This window comes from Cavia porcellus, unplaced genomic scaffold (genome assembly GCF_034190915.1).
Source record: "Cavia porcellus strain 051 isolate PalLab524CR breed Dunkin Hartley unplaced genomic scaffold, mCavPor4.1 scaffold_31, whole genome shotgun sequence".
NCBI lineage: Eukaryota > Metazoa > Chordata > Mammalia > Rodentia > Caviidae > Cavia > Cavia porcellus.
This window is the reverse complement of record NW_026947514.1, coordinates 45,253,949-45,263,636: the sequence shown is the minus strand read 5'-3', so window position 1 is coordinate 45,263,636 and position 9,688 is coordinate 45,253,949.

Sequence of the window (9,688 nt, the reverse complement as noted above, 5' to 3'; positions counted from 1 at the left end):
ACAGGAGCGCAGTCTGTAATGGGAAGCCAGTAGGCATGGAGACGAGGGTGGAGGTGTGTGTGTGCCCTCAGTGGGAGTGACGTCAGACCAGACCACAGTGGATGTGCTAACTTAGTAAGGGCTGCCATAAACAAGTACCACAAATTGGTTGCTTGCACAACAGAAATTCATTGAACTTGATGTTTGAATCTAAGCAGTGTTGACGGAGCCCCTTTAAATGCACAGTGAGGTGGTAACGGGAACTGGCAAATGTGAAGATGAACGGCTCTTCTCAGCACTGCACTTGATGGAGAGACCCAGCCTTGGGGTCCTCGCCAGGATGTCAAAAGTCATTTTCTGACTTTCCTACTGCAGTTTGTGTTACCTGGGCTGCTTTTGTGTCACAAATAGGCCATTGGAAAGCTAAGCACTTGTTACCATATTCTGGTTAGAACAACAAAGCGCCAAGCCAGGCTAGAACACATTCACAAGACTGAAGAAGGAAAGCTACAATCACTGTGTTCTCACACAGTAGAATTATATACAGCTGATGCAAGCCATCCCTGGGCTAGACATAAAGTTGGTGTAGTCACACATCATTTTATGGAATTCTACTTCAGAATAAAAAAAATAGTATTGTTATAACCTAAGGCCCCCTAACGATCGCAGCGAGGTCTGTTCTGTATAAGCCCACCTGCTGCTTCCCCTCCACTTCTCCCTTCAAATCTAACTAGGTTAAGTTTTAACTTCCTAAAGGCCATAAAACAAAGGCCTGAGGTAATAGCTCCTGACAACCCGGGTCTCCCCTACCCGGTAGCCCGTCACAAATTGTGTTAATTGCATTAGATTGTATTAGATTGTAGTATTCTTCACAAAAATAGCTTCCTTTGTATCATAGCAATACCTGTAACTTGGCCTTACTGTATATGTGTGTTTTCCTTTTCCCTCTGGGCAAAGGATTGATATGTTAATCAATGCTCTCCTCTGTAAAGAATTGTAAAATCTTACCTAATTGATATGTTAACCATTGTTGCCCTCTACAAATAGAACAGTTGTGGTGCTGAAGTAAGGTAACTAAGGTTGTTAATTGCTGTTAGGCTTCTCTATTCTTTGCTAAGAAAAACAAGATTTCTTCTTATCTAAACTTGCTAGTATGCAGGGAGACTTGCAATTGCCGTTTCTGCTTTGTAGTGCATCACACCCCCATCCCCCCCTTACATTGTGTGACCAGCAGCTGTTTGTGGATTTACAAGATAAAAAGTCCTGACTTTTAACTGTGAGGTGCGCAGTCTCCAAATTGGCTCCCGGAGACTCGTCACCAGGCCTGGATTTTACCTAATAAAGCCTTTGCTTCCCAAATTTTAATTTCTTGCTTCCTTGGATTTTTATACCGGGGTCCGAGTTATCACAGTATAATGTTCTGAAATTTTTCAAAGTAGATTCTGGGGCTGGGGATTTAGCTCAGCAGCATAAGCTCCTGCCTTGCAAGCAGGCAGTCATGAGTTTGATCCCTGGTACCGATAAAAAGGGAAAAGACAAAAACAAAAAAGTGGATTCTGAAATTTTTCAGAGTGTATTCCACATGGAAAGAGTAACACTAGAATAATTTCCTCGGATAAAATAAGTTTAAATTTGTGAGGTTGCCAGTCTAGAGATGTTCTGTCCTTCTGTAATTTCATATTCTTCCAAGTAAGGGCCCTAGACTACCTTTATTAAACTCACTTGAGATTTTCAATCAAGATGAAAATTAAGCTGTACTGAGCTGGAGTCTCTGGGTGGACCTAGAATTCTCGTCTTGGGTAATTCTTACGTGTGTGAGCCGTTGTTTCAGCAAACCTCCTGAATGTGTGAAGAGGCTTCTCCAGTTTTACTGAACTGCAGCTTCATGATCTACTTGGCCTTCCCCTGGCAGCGCCACATGGTCCAGTTCCTGAGTCACCGAGTCACCATGACTCTGGGGATCTTCCCATAAGTTCATTCTGTGACTTTATTTCTTTGTTCTTTGAAGTCACAACTTGGATGACTCTTTGCTTTAAAAAATACCTAAAACTTTTTTCATTCTGATATTGCTCAGTATTAACGATGGTGTGGTTAGGAAAAGGGAATTTTCCGCTCAACTGCTGGGGGTGTAAACTGGTATAATCCTTTCCAGCAAGCAGTTTGACAATCTGTAGTGAGAAAATTATGGATTCCCTTTCCAGAAATGACCCCCAAGGGAAAAAGAAAAAAACTTGGTCAAAGATTTATATTCAAGAATATTGATTCATCAGAACCTTATTTATAATAGAGATAATATTCAGTAGATACCTTGTCATATTTATAACATTTAGATAATAAAATTCTCGCCTCACAAAATACCTAATAGGTTATAAAATATGTTATTAAAATTTAAAAAGTGGAGTAAAGATCTCTATGCATAAAGAGAAGAACGGTATCTACTGTTAAATATTGGATTACATTCAGTCATGTGTCTATGTATGTCTCTACTTCATCAAGAGCTTTGGAGTCTCATCTCTGTAGAGTAGGGTTGTTTGAGAAATATGGATGGATTGCAGTTCTGCTAACCTCATTATGGTATAGGCAACTGAGTTAGAAATATTATTAGTGGTCAGACAGGGCTAGGCCCTCAAAGGAGCCAGTGCAGAAGGCCAGATGCCTTGCAACTTCAAGGAGACAGACAACTCCCGCTGTGGGCCAGATCTCAAGACAAGACATCAAGCAAATGCATACACATTCTAAGGATTGATATTCTAAATGAGCTTCTGTCACCTAGAGGAAACCAGGAGTCACCATCTTACTTCCTATAGGTAGAGTCACTGTTCTCTCTCTCTCTCTCTCTTTTTTTTTTTTTTTTTTTTTTGGTCTTTTTCCTTTTTATCAGTACTGGGGATTGAACTCACGACTGCCTGCTTGCAAGGCAGGCACTTATGCTATGCCGCTGAGCTAAATCCCCAGCCCCCAGAGTCATTGTTCTTTAAGCATGCCCACTTGCTACATGACTCACTTCCCCATTTGTTCCTGATTTAATCAATTTTACCTGAGCAATTAATCTTATTGGTTGACCATGGTTTTGTCCTACCTTATGCCCACCTTATGAATTCCCAGTTTTGACCTGCCTCACTTGGTGGTTTTGCTCTATAAAATCCCTAGAAAAGAGGAGGACTTTGGCAACCCACTCGGGACCCTTTCTGGTCTCTCATACAGAAGCTTTCTTTCTCTCAGTAAATACATTCTGCTATTAACCTCCATTGGTCCTAAAATTCATTCTTCAATTTTAGAGAACACGAAATCATACTGGACTTACAGTAGGTTAGGAGTTTCGTTCCCCTATACCTATTAGATGCATTTTAAAATGTGGAATCATCCTTTCAACATATGTAAATTCATATGAAACACACCTCCTTTGATGGGCATGGCACAGAAAATAATAAAAATTACTAATATTGAATATATACACATACAACTGTGTTGTTGTCCATTCAAATCTGACAATAGCAGTGGTTGTTAGACCCATTTCCTGTTTAGAAAAAAAGTCCACTTTACTTGCCAGCATCCCTTTAACTTTAGTACAGTATCAGAGAATTCTCACGTGCAAACCACTGGTCCTTGGTGCCAGAGATTACCTCAGAGTCTTCTCATATTTCCAGGTTTGAACTTGGAAAATAGCAATTCCAACATGGAAGACAAAATAATTGGGTGAGTGTCCTTTGTAGTTTTTTTAATTGAATATTTGCTAAGAACCTAGAGATTTGGGTTAGAGCTGGTTGAACTAAGTTCTTGGTTAAGTTTCTTAATTTTTCTGAGTCTCCATTTTCTCCTCTATAAAATATGCTTCATTGAGATTTTATTGGGCCATTGTTTGGGAAATGCTTATTATAGTGCCTGGCATTTTAAAATGGGATTTTCTATTATTATTCTAAAAGGGAATTCCCTCTCAATAGTAATAACGAAAATTTACATAGTCATATTTTAAAGTTAATTTTCATGAATTTATTAAAGCTTGGACAGGTGGTGAACAGATAAATATCACTGGACTCTCAACAACCAAACCCCAAAAACTAATGAAATAAATGGTAGCAATTTACTGAAGCTATAGATTTGTACTCTCTGAGTCCAAACATGTGCACCATCATAGGGACTAAGTCCAGAGATACAGCTGTCCATATTTGATCGCAACTGGGACAACACTGTAGAAAAAGCATTACAAATGCTTGCTCTGAAGATCTGTCCCAGTTTTTCTGAAAAGATTTCCTCCCCGGTGACTTTGCACTAATGGCACAAAGCACCACATTTCTATGGAATTTTTATTGTATTTTATCTGTCTTCTGTCCTTAGGAAACCACTAGAGTGTTTGCTGTGCCTCTCTGGTACCTCACTGGGATGACTAACACATTTCAGGCCAACAATGTGTACTTACAATTATGAAACCACATTTCTGGAAGCAACTCATTAAAAAATGATTTTACAGCAGAGGGACTGAAGTTGTGACAGAATTCCAGTCACTTAGTTCATTACTTTATTAGGCATGGGAAATGGGGAAAGGTGCTGTTTCTTGTTCTGATTTACAAATTACGCTGGTGTGACCAGAGCTGTTTCTGAGAGGAGGAGAGGTCTGCAGGCTTCTGACACAATGCCTTCCTTCCTGTCAAGGCTTTCAGTTCAGAAGTTTATCCTTCCCTCCAGAAACCAGTGCCAGCATTCAAACACCCAGAATTTACCCTCCAAATCTTCTCTTTCCACATTTCTGAAGGAAATCTGAAGGAGTCAGAAGTACTTGTTGCCAAGCCAGTGGACTGTTTTATTCATCGCCAAACTGCCAGGGACTCGCAGAGGGTGTACACCTGGCTGGGAAGCCGACGGGGCGGGGAGCTGGCCTGGCCTCGGTGGGGCTGGGGCTGGGGAAACCCTTTGTCCAGCCAGACTTGCACCTGGGGGAACAGAGTCCACATTTGTCCCCCCACCGTTTCTGAGGGAACATGCAATTGACTGAAGTCATTTCCGATGCAGGAAATCCTGTGTTTATTGCTCTAGGAAACACTTCATGAAATTATGGATTTTTCTCCCTCATAATGCTCTTTTGAACTGAAATTTGGCAGTGGAGCCACTTTGGATAAGAAGGAGGACCATTGCTTGGGAAGTGAGGACGCAGAGGGCTCCTGCCCAGCAGGCCATCCTCCTTTGCCCCCTCTCTGGCTTTCAAGTCAGAGCTGCTTCCTCCTGGGAGCCAGACTCGCAGTGCACCCTGCCTCCAGGCCTGCCTGGACACACTCACCAGGGACTTTCTCCAAATGCTGCATATTCCAGGGAACAAAGTGGATGACAGCTGCCCTGCAGGACCTCATACCCAATGTGGACGGGAAGTGGACAGATAGTACAGGACACGTGCACTGTGTGGGGGTAATTTGTGGGAGGCCAATGCGAGGGGTAAGGGCTCTACTTGCCACTGTGGCTTGGAAAATGAAAAGAAGGGTCACAATGGCTCTCCATGGCCTAGGAAAGCAGGGAAAGGGCATTTTCTCCCCTGGAGTGTCCAAAAGAGAGTCTTGATTAGCCTTTGGGTTTACCTCAGGGAGACAGTCAGACTTCTGATCTGCAGAACTCTGGCAATAAATAGTGTTATCTACAACCCTGCATTGTGGCGATTTGTTAAACCAACATAAGAAATAATTAGTTTTTTTTTTTACCATTATATCTTTGATTAATGCTTTAGTTTGAGCATGGTGGCACATGCCTGCAATCACAGCACTCTGGAGGCTGAGGCAGGAGGATCACCATGAGTTTGAGGCCAGCCTGGGCTACACACTGAGTTCAAGGCCCACGCTACATAGCCCGACCCTGTCTCAAATGAAACAAAACAAAAATTCCAAAACAAAATTTCTCTTAGTTCATTAAAAAAACACATTGTTCTAATATCATTTGGAAAATTTTTATGCCCGTATCTTGTAGTCTGTTTAACTACTTTTAAAAATAACAACACTCAATGTATTAATTATTATTATCCTATTATTATGCTATGAAATTTTGTTTTACTTTTTCTCCATAAAATTTTTTAAAAAGAAAAAAATAGAAAAACAAAGTTTAGTTCTACTTGATTTTGACTTTTCTTCAAGGGCATTGATTTCTTATAAGATGGATTTCCGTTTTCTGCCATTTATTTTTACATGTGTTTTCCCTTTCAGATCACCTGCACATCCTTATTCATCCTTTTCCCAGGCATTCTCTAAAGCTAACTTAATTTATACTTCCCTTACCTGCTTGGTTATGCTCTCCTTACGAGAAGAGTTAGATACAAAAATAGTGGTAGTTTCTAGGACCACTCTCTGCTAAGAGGCATCAGAGTTCCTGGAATAAGTCAGAATGTTTGCTGACTGTGGTGGAAGAGAGGACAGGGCAGAGGTGAGAGCACAGTGGGTATAAGACTAACCTGGAAACATGGTATACAAGGGAGTTACGAAAACTTTTTTTCCTTAATGGAAGCATAATTACAAAAGACACCAGGATGAGTGTGAGGGGCTCCTCTTGGTTAAATCTGGAAGGATCTGAGCATAACAACAATTAAATAAAGAATTATAAACTTCTATGCAAGTGTGAATTCATGAGCTGAGACTATGTAAATTCACTGGTGGAGGTAGAAATGTTTTTGCTTAAGACAGAATGCCCAGGACTAACTGGTAAATGTGGAGGATGTTGGAGTTTAACAAGAATCTTTTACAACTGTCATAGAGAAGACTGGTTCAGACAAGAATCCATAAATGAAGTCAAGATGAAGAGCAAACCACTTATTAATTAATTGCAAGAGAAAAAGCAAACCCCTTGTAATTACCCAGAGAAGAAAGGGGCAGCATCCTGACTGGGCAGTCAGCTGTGGGAGGCTGAGGAACTGTGGCCCCTCTGGACAGGAAAGCCTGAGGCCACCTAATGCCACATGCAGCTGCAGCCTCCTCACCTACGTCTACTGAAAAAGAATACCTTACAAACACAAAACTAGCAATACTGAGTCCAAAATACAAAAAAACAGATGCGGGGAGAGTGAAAGGCACCAGCTCTCCACCTTGCCACAGCATAACTAGCTGTAATGTGCTCTTGCCACTGGAAATAACACTGACAACTTCTGAGGATCAGGGCGTGGGGATCTTTGGGAGTCTGGGTTCTTCCTACTGCTAAGTCAAAGATAAACCCAGACTGTAGATTTAAAAACTCTCTGAATTAAAGGTAAAATAAATAAAGCTTAAGATATAGGTATTTTAATGAAATTTCTTAGTTTCAAATGAAAAAATAATGTCGAGCCAGATCATTGAGTTCTTGGTACCCAAAATGCTCCATCCTGGAACTGCTCTTCTAGCAGGGGAAGTGAAGGTGTTCAGGAAACTGACCTGGGGTCACTTCTGCCTGACAGCACTAGCAACAGCTCTGGCACTCAGAGTTATTGGCCAGAGCATTAGTCAGATGCTGGTCAAGGGAGTGGAGTAAGCAGCTGGGAACACGGTGAGGTCCTCTGTGGTAAGCAGTTAGGTTCCTGGGCTGGTCGCTCCCTTTCTATCTCCAACGACAACAAGCACTTAGCTCATCTTCCATGCCTTTCTTCCATCTGCTCTCCGACTCCTCAACTCCCTCTTATAAGGCTCTTGAGACCACATGGTGCCCACCTGGTAACTGAGGATAATCAACCCTCTCAACTCAGTGTCCTTTATTTAGTCACATCAGCAAATTTCCTTTGCCATGTCAAGTAGTATCTTCATGTGTTCTGGGGCTTAGTACATGGGTGTCTTTGGGGGTCATTATTCTGCCTACCAGAAGACTCTTCTTCAAAATATCAGTCTCATAAAAGACAAGAAAATGAGAGGACAAGAAGCTAAAGCAATAAGACAACTAAATGCAGTATCTGATCTTAAGTAAATCCTTTTTTGAAGTAGAAGGATACTATTAAGGACATTAATTATTGTACCAACTGACAAAATTGAAACACAAATGGTATAATTCGATAGAGGTATGAGTTTATGGAATAGGTGAAGGTACTGCAGTTACATAAGAACGTATTCTCATCTGTAGGAAAGATCAGCTGGAATATTTGGAAATTAAGAACCATGATTATGTAACTGACTCTAAATGGTTCAGAAAAAAGGGCTGTACACAGGTCCAAGAGCGGGCGAGCAAATGATGACACAAACAGGATAAAATGATAATACGTGAACCCTGGAAAAGGAACGTTCCTTGTGCCATTTTTATTTTTGCCATGTTTTGTGTGAATTTACTTCTTAAAGATTTTTTAAAACCATCTATCCAACCTGCAATGTATTTTGACCTGAACTTTAGAGGACTCTGATGTGCTGATGGTCTTGGATATACTGTTTGGACACCTGCAGAACTCTAAGGAAGGGGATGCTTAATGTCTTAAGGGGCCACGTGCCCTGTTGCTGATCAGCTTTAGGAGGCTAAACAGATTAGTTAACAGATTAGTAAAAATGAAACCACTGTGTTGGTGACTTTCACCGCCTCATCTTGCTTTCAGGTGAAATACCAAATGAGTTTTCTCTCTTGGTGTGGCTTACATCTAGGATGTATGGAAAGACTGGGCTTTAGGAAGTGCCTGGGCCCTAGGGTGGTGTTCCAGTCAGTAGAATAATCTACTGAAGAATTTAGAGGGAGGCAGGGTCTGCCTGGCAGAAGAGTCTTCCTGGGGAGGGGCCTGAACCCTGGATCCTAATCCTGGCTCCTCCCTTCTCTTTGCTTCCGGGCTTCCAGGCTTCCAGGATACAGCTTTCTGCCCCCTGAGCCTGATGCTGTGCTGCTGCTGTGTTTGAGCCTGACTGGAAATTCTGAATCCATGAGCCAAGTTAAGCTCCACCTCTTTTGATTTGTGTGAGTCAGGTATTGTGTCTCAGTGATAAGAAAATGACTAGGACATCTCTCTCTCTCTCTCTCTGTTGTTGTTGTTGGTTTTTTTTGTTTGTTTGTTTGTTTTGTTTTGTTTTTGAGGCAGGATCTCACTATGTAGTTCAGGCTTACCTTGAGCTCATTTTGTACCCCAGGCTGGTCTCATCCTCCTGCCTCAGCCTCCTGAGTGCTGGGATTACAGGTGTGAGCCACCACACCCAATTTAAGACATCTCTTTTCATGTATTTGAGGCTAGTTATCATGTCTTCTTAAAAATGAGTGCTACAGGCTTGGTGGTTTTGATGATGAGTCAGTTTGCAAACCTCCCAGGACAGTTTGCATTTGTTGGTGTTAAAACTCATTGTTTGTAACTGATTTGTTTCTTCTTCCTTTCCAACTACTCTCTTCCTGCATCACCACAGTGGCCTTATGGGGAAAAGGCACGTCAAGGAGAGGCATTGATTTTAGAATGAAATCAATGCATGTGTTTTTGGTGTAGCCCAGGTAGGCTCTAAGGTCAGCATTACCACAGTGATCTAATAAAAAGAAACCATTATGGCTGCTGCCGAGGTGTCCTGTGCGCCCAGCCACTGCCCTTTCACCTTTCACCTTCCCGAAGAGCCAGGGCAGAAGCCAGGCTCCTGGCTGTGGCTGGTGAAGTGCATTCAGAATAGTTTGTTTAATTCTTGCTGAACTGGCTTCTGTGCATGCCCAGCACCCAGGGCCTGCTGACCTCAGAGGCAGGGCTATAGCGTCTCACAGTTGGAACTGCTCCGGCCAGCTTCCAGCATGAGAAGTGTGCATGAGAAGTCTGAGAGACTGACTGAGGGCCACT